Source organism: Macrotis lagotis, chromosome 2, assembly GCF_037893015.1.
Source record: "Macrotis lagotis isolate mMagLag1 chromosome 2, bilby.v1.9.chrom.fasta, whole genome shotgun sequence".
Taxonomy (NCBI): Eukaryota; Metazoa; Chordata; class Mammalia; order Peramelemorphia; family Peramelidae; genus Macrotis; species Macrotis lagotis.
In genome coordinates, this window is record NC_133659.1 from 12,286,341 (window position 1) to 12,305,953 (window position 19,613).

At 44.5% G+C, this 19,613-nt stretch overlaps 1 protein-coding gene across 2 annotated transcripts in view; it reads right to left on the bottom strand.

Annotated features, from left to right (window-relative positions):
• Positions 1 to 19,613, bottom strand: part of PDE4B (phosphodiesterase 4B) — a 737,209-nt gene that overhangs the window by 117,312 nt on the left and 600,284 nt on the right. The window lies entirely within an intron of this gene.

Consider the following 19,613-nt stretch of genomic DNA (forward strand, 5'->3'; position numbering starts at 1 on the left):
TAAATGCATAAAATAAAAATACAGAATTACAAAGGAAACCAATTATCTTGAAATCAAAATATTTTTAAAGAAGTGCACGTGTCTCAGACAGGATCCAATCCTCTGCTCTAAGATTATAAATTGTAGAGATGGCGCCAACTGTCATTCACAGATGGAGTGTCCTGTGGAAGGTCTCGAGATAATGAAGTTCCAGGCCAAGTTTCAATCCACAGAACAAAACCCCATGCAAGAAGCCAAGGATACAAAGCTATAATAGAAAAGCATCTCTCTAACACCCCTTAGCATCTCTGTCTCCCACCCCCCATACATTCTGTCCTCTGGGGCCTGGTCCATTTTGCCTGTTCTTGATCTCAACTCTGGACAAGAGGTTGACCCAGGCTGCATTTCATGTTCCTTTCTAACTTTTGAGTTTGTGAATAGGGGTCAGAAGCAGCTCAGCATCCAGGGCTTGGCAGCTAAGGTAAACAGTGCAGAGCAGCAGCAGTACAGGCTTAGGCAAGCATAGTTTTGTTGGCCTAATGTCTGTTGTCACTTTGGAAGGTGGGGTCCACACAACCAACCCCAAAGGCTGTGCACAGAAAGCAAACTGACCCATACTCTCTAGCTTCAGTTTTATTTCTAAAATGAGGGAATTTGACTAGATGGCCTCCATAGCTAAATCTCTGCTCTTGTAATGCCATGGCAGCCTATTAGCTCAAAGTCAATGAATAAACATTTATTGAGGACATTGTAAAAGGTGATCCTTTCTAGTTTATAAAAATAAATTTTCATTTACCAAGCATTTTATTCTCTCTTCCACATTCCCTCCCACTCCAACTACAAAAAAAAAAAAAAACAAAACCCTCATAATAAATACGCATAGTCAATCAAAGCAAATTCCAGTATTGGTCCCATCCAAAATGCATCTCATTCAAATGCTGAGTCCATTACCTCCATGTCAGCAAGTGGCATCATTCTTCATCACTGGCCCCTGGAATGCTGCAGCTGAACCTCTGTTGATTTTCTTTTCCATTGTGAAAAGTTACAATTTTTAGAAGATGTTCCTTTCTCTCTCCCTGGACATCCAGACTCCATGACTTAATTCCTTATTCCTATCTGGGAAGCTTTCCTGACTTCCCAGAGAAGCCATTTGATTGGGCTCCAGGACCTATCACTAGAGCCAGCAGCCCTTCACCTGGAATAACACAGGAAGTGTTTTCTTCTTCCGTAAGATACCATTTACATATTTACAGAGAGAACTCACATCCGTCTCCTAAGTCTTCTTTCCTCCAGACCCTTCTATCAATGCCCATATGGTCAGATGTCCAGTCCCTCTCCTATTCTGACTTCTATCTTCTAGATACATTTCCATTTTTCAAGATTCTTTCTAAAATGTGGGGCCCAGAATGGTCTAACCAAGTGCAGCAGGATAGCTTTAAGGTACCACACTCCTCTTAATGCATTTGTAAGAGACCCTTTCCATCTTAGAAAGTGAGATCCACATGAGATCTGAGAAATCTTGGAGAAGCAGGAAAAGAAACATCTCTTTCTAGAAACATCAAACATGTGAGGAGCACTTATTGTATACAAACTATATCTATACATATCTATATATATATATATATATAAAATCTATATCTATCTATCTATCTATCTATCTATCTATCTATCTATCTAAAAGGTCCTTGATTGTTAAGTAAATGAGAAAGGCCACGTACCACTTGTTTAGTACTTAGCATTTTCCCATGTGCTTTATCTCCTTTGATCTTTGAAACAACCAGAGAACTAGTTAGAACAGATATCATTCTTTCACTTCACAGGGCAGGAGCTTCAAGACAAGGGAGTTGACAGATTTGTTTCAAGTTATGCAGAATGACACTAGACCCTAAGTCTTGTGATTCTTAGATGTGGGCTCCAGTTTGGCCCTGTTCTGTTCAACATTTATATCTATTTACATCTATGGTCTAGACAAAGGCCTTAAGATGGAGAAATGTCAAATAACCCAAGACTCAAGAGGGCTATTGAACACAGTGGGTGACCTATCCAGCTTCCAAAAAGATCTCAGTACACTGGAATGATATTATAAAAAGAATAATATAGAATTTAATAAAGGTAAATATAAATATAAAGTCTTATTCTTTGGTTCAAAAATTAATTGTACAAGTATAGGATGGGGGAACATGACCTGGCAATGTCTAATATAACATATGTATATATAAACATATATGCATAGATACATATAGACATATACACATCCATAATGTTTAATGTTTGTGTGTGAGAGTGTGTATGAGTCAGCAAGGTGAGTGATGGCCAAAAAGTTGAAGGGATTTCAGGTTGTGTTAAGAGAAGTAGAGCATCAGAAGCGAGAGTTAATAACCCTGCTATGTAGACTCTGGGTTGGTTGCTGCATCTTCAGTGGCTTTTCCAGAATTTTAGGAAGGACACTAACGCTCTGTGATCCAGTGACGCTGGTTCCTTTGTCGTCCTTTGCACACAACTGACCATCTTTTGACTTCATGCATTTTCTCTGGCTGTTGTCTACTCTTGCAGGGTTTTCTTTCTCCACTCCTGCCTCTTTCAAGGCTAAATTGAAGTCCCACTTTTTACAAGAAACCATTTCCAGTTCTCCTCATTTTGGTGGATCTCTGAGACTATTTCTTCTTTCTGTATCTTGTTTGTACATATCATTTACCTCATTAGATAGGGTGCTCCCTGAGAACAAGGATTTTTCTAGTTTTTGTTTTGGGTCTTTCTTTGCATTCCTAGCAATTTGATTGATATCTGGCACATTCTACTCATTTAATAAGTGTTTATTGAGTGATTGACCAACCAACTGGACTGAATCTAGAGAAAGGTATAAGATGGCACCAGGACCTGAAACAATCTGCTGAAAAACTGACCATGTGGGAACCCAGTTGGGTGAGAATCCAAACTGTCACCTGTGACCGTGGTCATGGTCAACTAATCCAAACTCTTTGTATTACAGTTGGTGAAACAAGGCATGGGTCATAGGTCACAAGGTCACAAGGATAGTAGGGTAGTTAGGTAAAGCTATTATTTAGCATTTACTGTATATTGAGCACCAAGCATACAAGCAAAGCATCCCAGTCCCTTTCCTCAGGAATTCATATTCTATTGGAGTAAAACAACCACACGCAGCAAGTGTCAGAACAATGATTTTTAAACTAGGTCTTCTAACCTTAGATCAGTTGAGGCTAACCCATAGACTGTATGTGACCCCCAAAGTCATTCTGTATTACATTACTACATGGTATTATTATATTCATTGGTAATAGTAGTCATAAATAAATTATACATTTTATATGCGACCCTTAAGTTTCTGTTAGGTGATGCACCCCAGAAGATCTAAAAGACTGGACACCCATGCTTTAGATCATGATTCTTTCCCCTGCACCATTTTATCCTTGAGGTTTCTTCTAACTTTGAGATTCTATAAGAATCTCCTTCCCTGAGGCAGTTGGGGAGACAAAATCTATATTCATTTCTCAATGTCCCAAAATACCCTTTTTGGGGGGCAGACAGTTGGGGTTAAGTGACTTGCCCAGTGTCACAAAACTCATAAGTATCTGAGGCCCAATTTGAACTCGGGTCCTTCAGACTCCAAGGATCATGCTCTTTCTACAGTAGCACCTATCAATCCCCCAAAATGTCTTTTTAAAGGATATATTAACAGGTGCAAAGCAATCAAAAGCCTTAATGTAATCCTGGAGACTGTCCCAAGCAAAGGAGTCCACCAGGCCAAGTTCTACCATCTTGGAAGACTGCCTGAAGGATGTGGTTTTTTTGAGTCATGTTGTGAAGGACGTGAAGGACATGTCTTGGCACTGGTCACTAGAGATGGGAATAGAGGCACCAGCGCATGGGGGTGGGAAAGGACACTGAAATGAGGGGACTAAAAACAGCTTGTGTTGGCTGGAATGAGAGGGTTCGGAAGAAATAATGGGAAGGCAGGTTGGTAAGAAGAGAGAATCTTTGTATTCACAGAGAAGGGGAGAAGAACCCACACTTGAGGGAAGGGTGGTGGTGGGGAAAATAAGGCTATTCAGAAAGTTAAAGAGCTCTTTGTCTGAGGAGGGTAGGTATACATACATTTGCAAGGAAAAAATAAATCCCTATTGCAAAGAAATCTCCAAAGACCTCTAAAACATAGAAATACACCATAGGGCTACTTCCGGGGCTCTGTGCAGGTAGAGTTCAAGGTGTAGATTAGGTTAGATAGTCAGGTTCTATCTAGGACTAGACAGAAGTTATAGTGATACTAATGACAAGGAAGGGATTGCCCAGAGACTTGGAATACCAAGACAATAGAGAGAAGACTCTGAATTTGGAATCTGATATAATGCCAAACCTTGGGCAAGTCTCTGGGTCTCTATTTTCTCATGGATAAAATGATGAGGTTGGATTAGATGACCTTTGAGGCCCCTAGCTCACTAAGTCCATGATGAGAAGGAAGGTAGGGTGGCCTAATATGAAGATCCATCGCTCTATGACTCTATGAGACTTCTTCCTGGAGCTTCCTTTAGAAGTTGATCTTGAGCTGGCTCTTTCCAGATTGCAAAGTGCTTTCTACACATTTCATATTGTATTGATCTCATGAAGTCAGTGCTATGAGTAGCCTCATCTCCAGTTTCTGTTTAGTGCTGGAGGGAGGATCCCAATCCAGGCCTCTCCAGACCCTAAATTCAAGACTTGTTCTACTCAATCACTTGACTGTACAAGGAGAATATCATTCAGGTACCATATTGGATATCAGTATTAAGTCCAAAGTAAGATGGCACTTTCTCATGCCCAGTTCCTTAAAGGGAATGTATTTCAATTCAGACAGAGGTCAGAATTTACAAAACAATATTTCCCTTGGACATTTTTCACTTTCCTTTGGAGTACTAGACTAGGCCCCATCCAGGGAAAGTGTCCTCACTTGTCCTTTACCTATTGGGGTTTCTGCAATCCTTCCTGTTTCCTTATTTTGACTCTTTCCTGTAAATCACCAGAATTTGCCCTGAGAGAATCAATTCCCATGAGCTAGAAAGTCCTTTGGTACCCGGAAAGAAAATATCTGCTTCAGGATCTGGTTCAGCCACTTTCAAGATGTGTTAGGAGGCACTCCAGTAAAAAGAGGCCATCACTGAGGTCTCAACCCTAAAATACTGTGATTCTGACAGTGCTTTCTCCCTGACCTTACCTGCTACATAGAAATATCACAGTGAAATGCCTAGGCTTGTAGTCAGGAAGACTCATCTTCCTGGTTTCAAGTCTGACCCTCACCCTCAGATACTTCCGAGCTATGTGACTGGCAAATCACTTCAATTTTGTCCTCTGTAAAATTAAAGAAATGGCAAATTACCTCAGTATCTTTGCCAAGAAAACCCCAAATGGGGTCACAAAGAGTCAGACATGACTACAATGACAAGAGATCCCCATGATCTCTCCCCTCAGTAGAATGTAAGCTTCTTGAGGGAAGGGATTCCTTGGTTTTGTTGTTTTAGGTCACACTGATTTAGCACTTTCAGATTTGCAAAACCCAGGTGCCAATGTAAACTCATGAGAGTTTCATCCTATTTCTGTGGTGAAAGCAACATCTCGTCCTCCCACCTTACTAGGGAAATTGAGGCTCACAGACCTTCATCAACTTTTCCAGAAACACAAGACTAGTATGTGTCCAAAGTCCAAAGGGATTTGAATCCAATTTTGTTCATCTCTAAGACTACAACTCTAAGACTGTTCTGTACCTCTGATTTGATTGATGTTGAGAACTGTGAGGTGAAGAAACTCCCTCTATCAAGGCAGAACCATAGGGACTTCTTCCTGCTTCCTCTTCTTTGTTTTCTTGTATATTAACTGTCTTTACCATGCCATCAAAGCATAGTGGTCACTGACCCCAGGGACCCAAAGGACTAATTCTTCTGCTTCTTTCTTTTTCCTCCTCCTCCTCTCTTCTTTCTCCTCCTCCTTCTCCTCCTCCTCTTCCTCTTCCTTTTCTTCTTTTCTCCCTCTTCTTTTTATTTATTTATTTTCATCCAAATGCACATGTATATTTTTAAGTTACAAAATGTCCTTCCACTCTCCCTTCCCAATCCCCTCCCCTCAGTAGCAAACAATCAGGTTAACATTGTACATAGATATTTTTGATAAATATGTTTACAGATTAGTCATTTTTGGTATGAGGAGTTGGGATTAAGGGAAAGAGCTACATAAGAGAATTTTTCATAAAGTGTTCATCAAATTCTGAAGGCTTGTTTTTTTCCTTCTTCATCCTCCCCCTCCTTCTCTGCCTCTGCCTGCTCTTCCTCCTTTCCCTTCTTTTTCCTCTTTCCCTTCTTCTTTCCTTTTTCTCTTTTCTCCTCCTCCTCCTCCTCCTTCCTCTTTTCCTTCTCCTTCTTTTTCCTCTTTCCCTTTTCTTCCTCTTCTCCTTCTTTGCCTTTTTCTTCTTCCTCTTCTTTCTTCTTTTCCAAATTTGTATAGTATTTTATCATGTGCCAGATATTATACTAAGTATATCACATTGGTCATCTCATGTGATTATCTTGGGATATAGGAGTTCGTATTATCACCATTTTACAACTAAGGAAACAAAGACAAACAGAGGTTAAGTGACTTGCCCAGAGTCACAGAGCTGGTAGGTGTCTGAGACAGGATTTGAACTTAGATTTTCCTGACTCCAGACCTGGCACCTGTACTGTTTGCATTCCTTTTGGGCCTCAAATGCATAGTCTAAGAGAGATGCCTAGAACATTGAGAAATCAGTGACTAGGCCAGAGTCACACAATATGTGTTGATAAAAGGTTTGAATTCAGGTCTCCTCAGTTCCCTTCCCTTTCTATCCACTCTACTGAAGTGGAATGCACACAGTAGGAATTAATAAATGCTTGTTAGATTGGATTGGTGAGCAGACACCTCAGAAAAGAGATCCAGGCTGCTGCACTTGCAGAGAGATTATGAAGGGCAAGAAGTAGCTCTCCTTCCTTTCACCTTCTTGCCTTCTTTCCCAGGAAGCTATTTCCATAATCGACTGGGTGGGCTTTGACATTTATCTGGTCTGTCTGATCAATGCGGAGGCTAAGATGGCTACAGGAAATTCATGACCCAAAGTACATTGGAGGGACCTGATGAGACCATTTGTCTGACTTCATTGATCAAATTAACTGGATAATTGCCAGATTCTTAGCTCACTTTTAGCTCTACAGATATAATTGAGAAATTATGAGCAGGGAAAGATACAAAATTTAGGACAGCTTGGAATTAGTCCTGGATTTTGAGTCCAGAGATGGGGGTTCAAATTCAAGGAGTGATAACTTGGGAAAATCAATTTACTTTTTTAGACTTCAGTTTCCTTATCAGTAAAGTTAGTAGGTTCCTGCCAATGCCTCTGAAAGCAGAGAAAGTCATTGTCATCGTCATCGTCATCATCATGATCATGACAAGGCAGGTAGGGGGCGCATGGATAGAGCACCTGGAGTAAGAAAGACTCAAGTTTAAATTCAGTCTCAGATTCTTACTAGTTATGTGATCCTGGGCAAGTCACATCACCCTGTTTGCCTCAGTTTCTTCATCTGTAAAATGAGTTAGAGAAGGAAATAGTCAACTACTACAGAGTCTTTACAAGAAGTTCCCAAATGGGATCATGAAGGGTTGGGCAGAACAGAAATAACCAAACAACAAGGATCAGACACTGTCCGAAGTGAGGAGGTAGAAGCACAACCCTCAACGTACCTAGTCCTCCTCCCCCCTTCTGCCCCTACTGGAATTCTGTGACTGAAGATCAGAAGACACATAAGTTTCAAGTCTTTACCCTAGGGAAAGCAGGACAGGGCTGCAGCAATGGCCAGATGACTATTGTCTTGGAGATGGAGACTAGACAAGTCCAAAGCCTCGATGTGTCCATCGTCGGGTCTCTTGGATGGTGCCAATAGGACATGGGATAATTAAATAAAGAACTAGACTCATTACCTTTCCCCCCCTCCCCAATTCTGTTGACTTCTCCAAACTTGTCTTCTCCAAGGACAAGGTAAGAAGGAACAGAAGGTAACATGGGACTGTGGAATCAGATCAAGAGCTTTTCAAAGGCCATTCAGTTGAAATGCTTTCATTTGAAGCCTGAGAAGGTGAAGAGGCTTCCCAAAGGTCCTCTCATTCTAGGGCCATGGAACTCCTCTGCCCCATTAGATATGGGAGGGTAAATAAAGTGAAGATCAGGAAGGAACCTTAGAACTCATGAATCCCCTCTCGCCCTTGTCTTCCAACCCAAGTGAAATGAATTGCCAAAATCATACAGAGAGTTAGTGGGAACTCAAGAGTTGGCTCCCAGGTCTCCTGACCCTTAGTCTAGGGAAGCAAAATGTTTGTGTGTGTGTGCGTGTGTGTGTTTCCATTTGGACTGAAAGGAAAACTCATCAGAAAACAGCTGAAACCCTGAGCTCCCCCCTCTAATCCTAACCCTTCAGGCCTTGGCGTGAGCATTATGAATTCTCCTTCTTGCTTCCACCCACTCCTTCCCTTCCTCATCTGCAGAAAAACTCTAATCCTCCTGGTACATGGGGGATACAAAGGAATTTCGGAAGACAGATTTACTAATGCATTGTGAAGTAAACAAAAAGACAACAAAACTACACAATGACTACAGGGGAAAAATCAACCATAAAACAATTGAAACCAAATGCCATGAAATTATAAAGACCAAGCCTGTCCCAAAGGAGAGGTAGGAGGCTAAACCTCTGTTTGCTTTTTGGAAGAAGTGGGAGTCTAGGGGTGTGGAATATTGCCTGTAATGTCAATCTCTCCCCCAACCCCCCATATGCTGCTTTGTTTTGCTGACTCTTCTCTTCTCTCTTGCCTCTCAAGCCCTAAAGAATGGATTGGATTCATTTGCCATAGACTCCATAACTTCATCTGTTTAGAGCTTTTGGGGGGGGGTCTGGTTTAGAACAAAACCTCAATTCCTTGGAACCCCGAGGACCCCTTATTCAAAATTGTTTGCTTTGCTCTCTCATTGGGAAAAGAGGTAAAGATAAGCATGACACAGTGAAAGGTAAGTTGACTCTGGATTCAAATGGCCTCCATCTAGTTCCTGACATTCTATCATTACTTTCTGCCTGCATGACCTTGGGTAAGTCATTTAAAAAAAACACCACTCTGTACCTCAGTTTCTTCATCAGGAAAATGAAGAAGGTGAACTAGATATTTTCAGTCTCTTTAAATTATACTGTATTTTTATGATCTAAACTTATAAATGAAATGCAATGTATACATTTATATAATGAATATAATGTGCATCTCTATATAGCATCCATACACATATATAAATAGATATGATTAAAAACTGTTTAGTTAATGTTCTTGGGTTATTATCAATCAGGTTCTTCTCATGCACATTTTGGAGAAGACGGGCTGTGCCATAGGGTGATGCATGGCATCTAGGGCTGTGAGCTCATCTTGGCTCTGCCACTCAATGGCTGTATAAGTGTAAGGCACCTCTCCTTTAGCAGCCTCAGTTTTCCTCCTCTGTAAAGTGAGGGGGTAGGTCTATTGGGATTCCATCTCTAAAAACACCTACGATTCTTCCTCTCTGGCGCTGCTATATTAGAACTGATGTTCACAGTCCTCCCCCAAAGTCACTTCATCATCCCTGAGCCCCAAGGTAGTTGGACAGGATTCTCAGAGCTCGCTTGGCCATCGAGCCAGGGACAGGAACACATGAACTGAGGGTCAATCTGAGAGGGTGAATATTAACCAGCATTCCCTCCTAGGACGAACTGGAGAAGAAGCCTCGGTGTAATAGAAAATAGTTGTTTTCAGCTCTTTTTTTCTAATTTCTTCCATTCTATCCATGGAAATCCAAGCTTATAGAAGAATTTCATTTTTTAGTTATAATGAATTAAATTTAAGTATTTTTTCTTGTGGAAATGAAAAATTAATAATGAAGACTAATTCATGATAATAATAACAATAATAATAATAATAAGGATTGTAATTATTCTCACTGAAAGGCAGAATAGTACAGTGGCCAGAGAGGCAGATCCAGGGCTGGGAAGGCTTAGGTTTGAGCCATGCCTCAGATGCACACTGTCCTGTTGTGGTGACTTGGGGGAGGGGGGGGTCAGTGACCTCCAGGACCTCCGGGTAAAATGGGTGGAAATCTGAACTAAGAGATGGACTTTTCTCCCTGGGAATTGCCTACATTGATTTGTCTAAAAGAGCAACAGAAAATCCTTGTATTAATAGTTTTGAATTTTGTGTAAGTTTCATGCAAATTATCTCTTTTCCTCTTTAAGCAACCCTATGAAGTGTGTTGTTTTTAATGCTTGTTTTACAGATGAGGAAACTGAGGCAGCAGACATGAAGTGACTTGTCCACCTACCTAATAAGTGTCTGAGACTGGATTAGAATTCACATTGTCATGAATCCAGGTTCAGTGTTCCAATCACTATGTAGAAAGGAAAGAGGCCTGAATATGTTGGGCTTTTGTTTTTTTTATAGTGATGGCTGACTAAGAATGGGCCTCTGAGGGAAAAGATCACTCCAGACTTTTCTAACGAGCTGATCCAAAGTAGACTAGCTGGTTTGGATAGGTGGTGAGGTCTCCATCACTGGGGGTAGGGACTGCAATGAAATCTGCATGAACACTTATCCTGGGTTACGCGGAAGGAATTTTTGTGGGGGTAATGGTTGGCCACACTGGCTGCTGAGGCTGCCTTAGCTAGTGAACCCCAGAGATGGGCTTTGGGGATCAGGGAGACCCACCCCAGATCCAGGGCTGTTTGTTGGTAGGGGGAATCAGTATCCCAAAGGCTTGGGCAGGTGCTTGGCAGGACAGAGGGCTTGGACTGAGGCAAGAGCAGAAATCGCAGTGGGATCCTGGAACATTTGGGCAGGCCTAAGGGTGCAGACAAACCCTTGCAAGTCTTCTCAAGAAGAGCCTTACATAATCTTGGGCAGGGGAGCTCAGGTGTGCTGGGGAGCCAGCCCTGGGCCTCAGGGGGGTGCCCTGACTGCTGTCTCCCCGAGGAGCAGCTGCTGCTGCACCCGCTGGCCCCCTCTCGACAGCTGCAGGACCAGGCCTGTGCCCGGCAGCTGCTGGCAGGGAGGGCCCATGGACATGGAAGAGGGCTCTCGGGAAAGGTCTGTGGCCCAGGGAGAGGAGGAGAAAGGAGGCTGGGCAGAGAGGGTCTTGGGGTTGGTCTGGAAAGGACTCTGCTCTAGAGGTGGGAGGTCCTGCAGGGCCACTGAGTCCCAAACCCAAATCTTACAGATGAGGAAACCGAGGCCCAGGGAGGTGCAGTGATCTGCTAGGGGACCCAGGCTGTAGAGCTGGGAGGTGCCCCAGAAGCCATCGATGTTAGAGATGACACTTGGGACCAGAGCAGGGGAGGAAAGGGTCACAGAAGCTGAGAGGACTTCCCAGATCCCCTCATTTTACAGGTGAAGCTCGAGGAGGCCTGTTTGGCTCCCTGGGAGGATCTGAATCTAGGTCTTCTGGCTCCAAGCAGGGCTTGCTCTTCCGGATTGTGCCAACCCTGCCTCCTAGACACCTGCCCAGAGGAGCGTGGAGGATGGGCATGGCCAGAGATAAACGGGGGACTCCAGTGGGTGCTGCCAAAGTAGGGTGCTGCCCTCTGGGCCCCCAATTAGAGATGCTTGTGCACCCGCAATGAGACCAGAGGGGCTGCTGCGGGGCTCAGCCCATCTGTGGAGGGAGGAGGGAGGGAGGGAGGGAGGAAGGAAGGGAGGAAGGAAGGGAGGAAGGAAGGAAGGAAGGAAGGAAGGAAGGAGGGAAGGAGAGAAGGAAGGAAGGAAGGAGGGAGGAGGGAGGAGGGAGGAAGGAAGCAACAAAGGACGAAAGGAAAGGGAAAAGGAAGGAGGGAGGGAAGGAGGGGAGGAAGGAAGGAAGGAAGGAAGGAAGGAGGGAAGGAGAGAAGGAAGGAAGGAAGGAGGGGAGAGAAGGAAGGAAGGAGGGAGGAAGGGAGGGAGGAAGGAAGGAAGGAAGGAAGGAAGGAAGGGAGGGAGGGAGGAAGGAAGGAGGGAAGGAGAGAAGGAAGGAAGGAAGGAGGGAGGAGGGAGGAGGGAGGAAGGAAGCAACAAAGGACGAAAGGAAAGGGAAAAGGAAGGAGGGAGGGAAGGAAGGGAGGAAGGAAGGAAGGAAGGAAGGAGGGAAGGAGAGAAGGAAGGAAGGAAGGAAGGAAGGAAAAGAGGAAGGAAGGAGGGAGGAAGGAGGGAGGAAGGAAGGAAGGAAGGAAGGAAGGAAGGAAGGAAGGAGGGGAGGGGAGGGAGGAAGGAAGGAGGGAGGAGGGAGGAGGGAGGAGGGAGGGAGGGGGGGAGGGAAGGAGAGAAGGAAGCAACAAAGGACGAAAGGAAAGGGGAAAAGGAAGGAGGAGGGAAGGAGGGCGGCGGCGGGGCGCAGAAAGGGCAGAGGCTCCGGGGGGCGGCCCACGTGGCCCCGGGCCCGCCGCGCCCCCCGGGCCGGGGCCACCATCTCCTTAATGACTGCATTGACGTCAATGGCACAGCTGAGATACCCGGGGGCCGGCCCGCTGCCAGCCTGCCCTCGGGGGCGGGGCCGGCGCTGCGGGGGACCCGGCCCGGCGCCCGGACCCCACTCCTCCTCCCCTCCCCCCTCCCTTCCTCCCCCTCCTCCCCCTCCTCCCCTCCCTCCTCCCCCCCTCCCCCTCCCCCTCCCCTCCTCCCCTCCTCCTCCTCCCCCCCTCCCCCCTCCCCTCCCCCTCCCCCCTCCTCCCCTCCCCCTCCCGGGGTGCTGCCCCCCGCCCCGGCCCGCTCGGACCCAGGCCCCAGGGAGCGGGGTTTCCTTTAGGCACTAGCAGCCGGGGGGGGGTCCCCACTCTTCCCACTTCGGGAGCTGAAGGCTCCAAGCCCCCCTGCATTTCAGACTTGCATGAAATAAGGCAGATGGGGGGGGGGGCAGACACCCGACCCCCGGGGCCACAGAGGAGGACACTGAGGCCGGCCCCGGAGGCCCGGTGCTGCGCCCCTGGCAGGCGGGGAGGGCCCGTCCCTGGGGCCCGGCCTGGGCCTGGCCTGCAGCAGCACCCTCGGGGGCCACAGGGGCCACAGGGGCCACAGAGCCCATCTTTCTCATTCTGCAGACATCCACTGAGGCCCAGGGAGCTGGGAAGGGAGGGCGGGGAGCACAAAACAAAAGCAGCAGAGGGTCTCGAGTCTGGGCCCCGAGGTCCCAAGTCCGTCCCTGAAGGTCTCCAAACTTCCAATCCCTCCAGCCGGTAAGAGGGCAGGAACCCCAGATTATCTCAATTGTGCCAAGCTCTCTTGCCAGGCAGGAATCACATTTCCATGGCACTTGGAGGTTTGCAAAATGATTTATGTACATTTTCCCCCATTGGAAGCATGACGGCCTTTGCAGGGAGGAGTTGTCATTGCCCCCTATTTTACAAATGAGAAACTGAGGCTCAGAGGAGATCATTAGACTTGCCAGAGAGTGCCAGAGGAAGAAGAGAAGGGATTCCACAGTATGTGCTTTTGCAAACATGATCTCATCAGAGCCCTTTGCGACATATTTTACAGTAGAAGAAGCTTAGGTAAACTGAGGGAAAGTGCCTTGAATTCCTAGAACTCAGACTGGAGGCCAAATGTGAACTGGGACCTTCCTACCACCAAAGCCAGGACTCTATTCATGTCGCACCAGTCGCCAGGGCAGTCCTGATGCCCACTTCTCTGCCTCCCCAACAGCCCTGCCTTAATGACTCCACCAGAGCACGGAGGGAAAGACGGTTTCCTTCTCTGACAACTGCCACGAGCTCCCTTCCTGTGGCAGCAGCCGCAGCCTTCCTCAGGAACAGAGGATTTCGATTTTTTTTTTTTTTTTTTGGTTCACATGTGTTGTAATCTGACTTCAGAATTCTTGCTTAATTGGAGAAACCAAGCGAAGGTTCCGTTTTTTTTTTGTTTGTTTTTTTTGTTTTCTCCTTGCCAGGCTTCATTTCCAGTTACATGAGGCAGCCCAGCTGGGGAGCCCTCCCTGAGGTTCCCACAGCTCTTCTCACAGAGTCCAAGAGGCCTCATATTCCCCATCCCCGGGGACCGAAGCTACGTCAAAGGGTTTTTACTCATCCCCAGTCTCTGCTCCACTGGCTTCACTTTCCCAATCCTCCCATTTACTCAATGTACTCAGCAGAGCTACTTCTCTTGGCACGCCCATATTTAAAAAATGAAAAAGGAAACTCAATAAGAAACATGGGGGCATTCAACCATCATGTAAAGACTTGTGAGAAACCCAGACAAAATGAGCAGAAACAGGGGGAGGCTGAGAATTCAGGCCCGGCCAAGGGAAATTCTGTTCTTTTATCAACTGATAAAGAAATCTTTCTTTTTCTCAGAATGCCCTTGCTACACAATGAGCTTGGAGTCCCTCAAGAGTTCAAAAGAATCCCCACGGTCGACCAGATTCTTGTGCCAACATGCTGCAATTGTTAACGGAAAACCCTACACAGGGCTGTCGTTGACAACAGCCCGCTTCTGGGTACAGTGGAACCCTGTTGGGCAATCCTGGAATCAGGACATGTTTGAAAGCCTCCAGGAAGCATTTGAGCATGGATGGCTAAAGGCTGCCAAGGCTGGGGCCTGCCTTGGGCCTCTAGTTGACTTTTGGGGAGACAAGGGGGGTAATTTTGTACTCTATTGGTCTCAAAAGTGCAGCAGCTACCTGGTGAGTCATCCTTATGAAATGACCTCTCATACTACCTAAGAAGATATCTCACGTGTGTTTCTGACAAAGAGATAGGTCAGCACTGACCAGGAAGAGAGAGGGTCCGGGTTACCTGCGGGGAAAGGCAAGATTTCCCATCTACTTTCTGACTCAGGATGCCATCTCTTTAACCCCAATGTTCTCCCAGGGATACTGAATAACTGTATCGCCTCCTGGGGTGGGGAGGGTAGATTCATGGAAAAGAATGACTCCCCCCAAATCAGAATTACAGGTTACCCAAAGGACCATGGAAATATAGAGACAATATAAACACTGCACTATTTTATTGGCTTTAAATTATTTTATTTGTGCTTGGCTTTTTAATATTGTAGACTTTCCCCTAAATTGGACCCCTTGAAATAGATCCATCCCTTGGAAAAAAAAAATCCTCTGACAAAGTGACCAGTTCTTCAAAGGCATATACCATTCTGCCCCTGTTGGCCCCCAGCTCTTTACTGAAGGAGAAAAACTAAGGTTTTTATCATCTGTTTTTGATATTGCAGCAATTTCCCCCTCTTTTGTCTTTTAGTTTTGTTTTCTCTTACATTAGTATACCAAGGGCAGATCATGCTAGAGGCATGGGCAGCGAGATGGTGCTGGACCACCTGGCTTCCAATCCTGCTCCTACAGTCACTGCCTGTAAGTCACTGAATATCGATGAAATGGGATTGTCTCCAGGAATATTATGAGATGATAGATAGATAGATAGATAGATTATATATTTATAGATAGATAGGACTCTACAAATCTTAAAGTGATAGCTAACTATTATTAGTCACTCAGTATGTTTCCATATGTTAATGGAAGGCCAAGGGCACTCTGTGCAAACCCCCTCATGTCATAAGGGAAGATCTTAAGATCTGAGTCAAGGAATGACCTGCCCGACATCCAGTGCAAATACGGGTTCTCTGAGCTGTTCTTTGGAACTCGACTCTTTGTCTTTAAGTTTAGGGATCTCCCCATTATACAATGCCTCTCTCTGAGCTTTCTTTTTTCTTTGCAAGGCAAACGGGGTTAAGTGGCTTGCCCAAGGCCACACAGCTAGGTAATTATTAAGTGTTTGAGATCAGATTTGAACCCCGGTACTCCTGACTCCAGGGCCGGTGTTTTTTCCACTGCGCCACCTAGCTGCCCCTCTCTGAGCTTTCTTCACTCAGCATCAGCTCACACATCTCTGATCTTTGGATTTCTTAGATCCCTCCTTCCTTCCTTCCTTCCTTCCTTCCTTCCTTCCTTCCTCCTTTCCTTCCATCCTTCCCTCCTTCCTTCCTTCTTTCCTTCCTTCCTTCCTTCCTTCCCTCCTTCCTTCCTTCTTTCCTTCCTTCCTCCTTTCCTTCCATCCTTCCCTCCTTCCTTCCTTCTTTCCTTCCTTCCTTCCTTCCTTCCCTCCTTCCTTCCTTCTTTCCTTCCTTCCTTCCTTCCTTCCTTCCATCCTTCCCTCCTTCCTTCCTTCCTTCCTTCCTTCCTTCCTTCCTTCCTTCCTTCCTTCCTTCCTTCCTTTCTTTCTTTCCTTTCTCTTTTTTCTTTGTTCTTTCTTTTTTTCATTCATTCTTTTGCTTTCTCTTTCTCTTTCTATTTCTTTCTCCTTATTTCTCTCTCTCTCTCTCTCTCTCTCTCTCTCTCTCTCTCTCTCTCTCTCTCTCATTGTTTCTTTCTTTGTTCTTTTTTTTGTGAGACAATCAGAGTTAAGTGACTTGACCAGGACCAGGCAGCTAGTAAGTGTCCAGTGGATTTGATCTCCAGTTCTCCTGACTTCAGGGCAGGTGCTCTGTCCACTGCAGCACCTAGCTGCCCCTCTTTCTTTCAATTTTTAATTTATGGAAGAGAAAAGCATTTCCATAACATACTGCATTAAAAAAGATGGTCACTCATGACATTGCAAATCTGTTATGTACAACTTGCTCTTCTTTTAGATATAATAAAGTTATATCAATTCCCCCCCTTTTTTCTTCCCTCCCCTGTTCTTTCTTTCTTCAGGGTAACATTTATTGACCATAGTGGATTTAAACATTCACTGATGAAGCATTTTCCCAAGGATGATTTAAACATAAGAAATTTCATGAACAGTCTATGTGAAATAGGTGAAGGCATGACTGTAATTCATGCAAACGGATAAAAACAAATGGTCATTCCTTCAGTCCTTCCAGCCCTCTGCTTTCCTTCCCCATCATCTTTCTCTTTCTTGCCTTTTCTCCAGTTCTTTGGTTCTTTAGTCCTTTAGTAAATAATGCTTGTGTGATCTGGTGTCAGAGCAAACCCTTTAGGGGTATGGAGAATAACAGAAGGGAGCCTTGAGATGGTATGGCCAATGCCATCTTCACCTGCAGTCTGTAACCTAGAAACCAGAGCCCAAACCTCAGCAACCAGAAGCCACTAAGAGAGTGGGTTTGACTGATTTCTAGCCAATTTTTTTTGTAAGAATCTACTAAAGAGATAGCTTGGAAATGGTCTGGGAAGGGGTTTCACATATAGCACAAAAGACCATTCAGAACCTCAGGTTTCAGGTGGCCAATTACTTGATTCAACACATTCCCAGTGACCCTTAGATAAAAGCAGCCTATAATAGCCCCCAAGGGGTTGTGCAAAAGTAGAAAGCCAGTTGTGCAAAAGTAGAATATTCCAAGGGGGGGGGGGGATCTCCCTCTAAAGTTTCCTGCTTCCATACAGCTGACCTGGGATACTCTTTTGCCCAAAAAGTCCACAAAAAGATTTCAGCTCAATCCACTTCAGTGTTGGCTGTTGTCCTTTGTGCTTGAAGAAGACCAAAATGACATCACCATGTTGAGGTTCTTCCATGTAAAGTTCACTTCAATTACCCAAACTCTGAATCATCCACAGTGTCCTAGCTCACAGTAGCCAGGGGAATAGTTGGGAAAAGAGTTAACTCAACATGCCCCGGACTCATATCAAGTCATCCTTGTCCTCCTCAATTATTAGAAAGGGAAGCAGAGATCACTAAGAGTCAGCATGGTCCACCCAAAGCAGACCACTTCAGACTATTCTCATTTGCTTTCTTTTGATAGAGAAAACTATGGAATATTGCAAAGACAGCTTATCTAGATTTTGGCAAAGTGATAGATCAAAGTGTCTTTGATTATTTTTACTGCCAAGTTGAATATTTTGGACCTACTAAGGCTCTTTCTGACTTTCAGCTACTGTGAGAAATGTGCATTAGGTAGTTGATAAATTTAGGTATATTTGGAACCGGATGAATGATTGACTAGTCTTTAATAGATTGATATTGATTCAGTGGACACTCTTTACTGTATTATTTAACATTTTTGTCAATGATGTGGGTAATGGCAAAGATGGCAAGCTTCTCAAATATATGGAAGGCATATCATTGGGAGGAATATTTAGAATCAGGTACATTAGAATCAGGATCTGAAAAAAATCTCAAACAAGAACCCAAATCCAATAATGTGAAAGTTGATGAAAGTAAATATAAAATCATAAGCCTGGGATAAAAAAAAAATCAAAGTCACAAATAAAAGATGGAGAGAGGGATGGCCAGATGACCATGCCTATGGAAGAGATCTCAGGGATTTTAGTGGATGGCAGATCAGTGGGAATCAACCATATGACATGACAACCAAAACCCCCAATTTGATCGTAGGGGAACATTAACAGAGACACAAGGTCCAGAATGAGCAAGGACTCTTATCTGCCTTGGTCAGACTATAGCTAAACCACTATGTCTTGTCATTTATCTACTTCCAGATTCATCTGACAAACTAACTTAAGGAGGCCAGAGTATGACCAGTATGATGAAAGGACTGGAAATCAGGCCATACAAAGGAATGCACAAAGATGAGATGATAGAAGGAGGACATAATCAGCTTCTTCTTGTCTCTGAAGGGTGAAGTGGGGAAGAGGGATTAGATTTCTTTTACTTAGCTCCCAAGGAGAAATGGGTGAGAGTTGTACAGGGGTAGATTAAGCCTCAATGTCAGGAAATGCTTCTCAATGATCAAAACCAGGCTGTTGTAAGGGTTTTAAGTGAAGATTCCATTGTAAGGGCTCCTAGAGAGAAGACTTCTGGTTAAAAACAGATTAGAGGAAGACCCTTCTAAAGCTTAGATTCCAAAGTTTTGTGACTAGGGATTTACCAGTGACTAGGGATATGGACCACATGATTCTCCTTGCATTCACACCACATTACACATTGTCAAATTTCCATTGCAATCTCCCCAACATACCTATAATCCATTTCCTGCTTGCTAGCCACCTTGACCACCCTAGTTCATCTTCCCCTTGAGTATGTGCATAGAGCTCCTTGCCTCAAGTTTCTCTCAGTTCAAAGCCATCCTCCACTCCCTGCCAAAGGGATCTTCCTAAAGTGCAGGTCTGAACATGTCTCCCCTAGTCATCCATCTTCTATTACCAGAAAATCCTCTGATTAGCATTTTGGATCAGTATTCAACCAAAATTATTCTTTCTATAGTTACCAGGGATCTCTTAACTGCCAAATTGAATGGTCTTTTCTCTTTTAATGATCTTTTTCATGCTTCATAACCTCTTTGTGTCCTTCCCTTCCATTGACCATCCTCTTCTTTTTTATTGTTCTTTCTTTCTCTGAGATCTCCTCAGGTTTTCATGATTTTGTTCTCTCCTGGTTTTCCTCCAACTCATTGTACTCTCCTTTGTTAGTCTCCTTTACTGCATCTTCATCCAGGTTAGGAACCATTGAAAATTCACCCTAGCTCTGTCCTGGGCCCACTTCTCTTCTTTTTTGGTATACACCTTATTTAACTGATGACCTTCCATGGATTTAATTATCTCTCTTCTGATGATTCTCCAATCTCCTTATCCATTCATAACCTCTCTGATGAGCTCCAGTCTCATATCTCCAGCTGCCCATTGGATATTTAGATCTGGATATCATGTAGACATCTTAAAC